Here is a 3325-nt window from a genome sequence, read left to right on the forward strand (position 1 = left end):
AGAGATGAACTAGGGTTTGAGAGGAGATGGTGCCGGTGAAGATGTTGATGGAGATTGACCCCCTCCCGATGAGAGGATCGATGGTGATGACGATGGTGACGATTTCCCCCTCCCGGAAGGATGTTTCCCTGGCAGAACAGCTCTGCTGGAGCCCTAGATTGGTTCCGCCAAGGTTCCGCCTCGAGACGGCGACACTTCATCCCAAAAGCTTTCTTTTGATTTTTTTCCAGGGTGAAAGACACCTTATACCATAAGATGGGCATCGGGGGGCTTCCAGGTGGCCCACGAGGTAGGGGGCGCGCCCAGGGGGGTAGGGCGCGCCCTCCACCCTCGTGGGCGGTGGGTGCCCCCCTCTGGTGCTTCCTTCGCCCAATATTTTTTATATATTCCAAAATTGACTTTTGTGGAGTTTCAGGACTTTTGGAGTTGTGCATAATAGGTCTCTAAATATTTGCTTCTTTTCCAGCCCAGAATTCCAGCTGTCGGCATTCTCCCTCTTCATGTAAACCTTGTAAAATAAGAGAGAGAACAATCATAAATATTGTGACATAATATGTAATAACAGCCCATAATGCAATAAATATCGATATAAAAGCATGATGCAAAATGGACGTATCAACTCCCCCAAGCTTAGACCTCGCTTGTCCTCAAGCGGAAGCCGATATCAAAAAATATGTCCACATGTTTAGAGATAGAGGTTTCGATAAAATAAAATGCGGACATGAGGGCATCATGTTCATTCTTAGAATAGCAATATATACACACACACACACACACACACACACACACACATAAACACTATTCTGATCACGAGATGAGAATAATATTTTGATCACAACCTGACCTGCCCCGCTAGTAGTACGTTGAACTTCCCTGTGAACTATGTTGAACTTCCGCCAACATTGCCCAAATGGGGCTTGCGATATATCGTTGGAAAGCTATGGACACCAGTATCATGACCCAACTTAAATTTTTGGCAAAATGCAAGCGATTTAAGAGCAGTTTTGAAAACCGTTTTTTCTTCACACAAAAACATGAATCATATTTTCGATCGCATTTCTAAATCGTTTATCGGAATGAGGCATATAATATGGCGTTGGAGCGCTGCTACAAAACCGCTCCTTCCACATGTTGAAAGTTTTCTCTAATTCCCTATGGTTAAAGAGTAATTTGAAAAAAACATAAAATTTCACAAACCGAACACCCGAGTTCGTAATTTCGATGCCATTTCTAAACGGCTACTCCAATTGAGGCAAATAATATGGCGTTGGAAAGCTTATGAAAATGCGCTAGTTTTTTATGTTAAAAGTTTTTTCTAATTTTGAATGGTTTAAAAGTAATTTAGAAAACTGTACAAGTCCTACCGAGTTCGTATTTTCGAGCTCATTTTTTAACCGTGCGTCCGAATGCAGCAAATGATATGGCGTTGGAAAGCTTGAACAAATGCGAAACGTTTTTGTATGTATTGTTTCTCCCAATTCCTTACGGTTTTAAGTCAGTTTTGAAAATGGATAAAAACGTATTTTCCTCGTATTTTCTACAAAGTTTATCAGAATGAGGCAAATAATATACCGCTGAAAAGCTACAGAAAATGCGAAACTTTTTCATGTTGATGATTTTCTATGATTCCTAGCCGTTTTCATGTAATTTCGAAAACGGCGACATCATTTGTTCTGCCTTTATCGCGAAACAAATTCTTCGAAAATGCACCGCGTGAAGAACCTGAACTTCTCGTCGCGTGTACCTGAACTTCACTCTGCTTTTCACGTGCTTTTTTTGCTAGTAGATCTCCATCCACTACTTGTAGCTCTCCATCCACTCATCGAAATTGAGCAAGTGATATACCGGTGGAAAGCTGATGTAAACATGCAACTTTCCCGTGTTGATTGTTTTTTCGTACTCACGACGATTTTAAAAGTTTTTCATCTCAAATTCATTCACTATAGTAGTCGAACTTCCTGCTGTTTTCACATTGAGCTTCTGTGGCATGTTTTCATTTGTAATTTTCTTATCCATCTCGTCCGTGGTACACAAATGATATTCTTGTTGTACAAACCTCTCTCACAATATTTTTTTTTAACTTTCTCCGACCGAGGATTTTAACTTACACAAATGATTTTCCTGCCGTTTTGAAATAAATTAGAAAATGACGAGATCATGATTTATGCCTTCATCGCGAATGGAAATGCACTGTGTGAAGTAGTTGAACTTCTCGGGCATGTCTGTTTGAACTTCACTCTGTTTTTTACGTGCTGTTTTTTGCACCGCATGAAGTAGTTGAACTTCTGGGGCAAGCCTGTCTGAACTTCACTCTGTTTCACTTTATTATATTTTCTTATATGAAATACGCACCATGTAGTACGTGAACTTCTGGCTGTTATCACTTTGAACTTCTCTCTGGTTTGAGATAATTATTCTAAAACACAAAAAATAACATATTTTATGTATTTTGGACATCTAAATACACGGTGAACCCCTCTCACAAGATTTTTTTTAACTTTTCCTCGCCGAGTAATTGAACTTCTAGCAACCATTTTTTCGTTTATGAGTTGTTTTCAAAAGTGCAAAAAATGGCGTTGTGTTTTTTATTTTTTGAACAGGTAAATCCTAGGTTTTAATAAACTCTGAACTTCTCTGTTATTTCAATTTGAACTTCACCTTTTCATATTTTGAGTAAAGAATTGTATTCGATTTTTATACGGAAAAATCAAACCTGGAAATACGAACCTCTCTCGCAAGAATTTTTGAACTTTGCTCAGCCGAGCAACTGAACTTCTAGCGTCAATTTTTTTAGATTTTGCCTTTTTTGTTTGAACTCCTTGGGTATTATTTTTAAAAAATGGGAAATCTGATTTTTCTAGTAAACATTGAGTTGATCTTTTATTCTACTTACCTTCTTACTTTTATTATTATAGCAACAGGAAAAATCTTAGTGTTTATAAACATCCAACTGCTTGGTTATTTTAATTCGAACTTCTTGGTTTTATTTCTTTAGAATGAGCAAAAACCTCATTTTTAAATAAACATCCAATATATTCATTCTTTAAATTTGAACTTCTAGTTTTTTCCATAGAAACATTGACAATCTTTTTATATACTTTTTTGAGGTTCATTGTTATTTTAATTTGACCTTCTTGGGGGTTTTTTAAACGTGGAAAATTATTTTTTTGTACAAATACTGAACAAGTAAGTTATTTTAGTTTGAACTTCTTGGTTATCTTTTTTCACGAACGTGAAAAATCCATGAGAGATTATTTCACACTCATATCATTTTCTTCGAACTCTCCAATTTGCTAAATTTAAACTTCCAGAGTTAACATTATCT

This window comes from Triticum dicoccoides, chromosome 4A, assembly GCF_002162155.2.
Source record: "Triticum dicoccoides isolate Atlit2015 ecotype Zavitan chromosome 4A, WEW_v2.0, whole genome shotgun sequence".
Classification (NCBI taxonomy): domain Eukaryota; kingdom Viridiplantae; phylum Streptophyta; class Magnoliopsida; order Poales; family Poaceae; genus Triticum; species Triticum dicoccoides.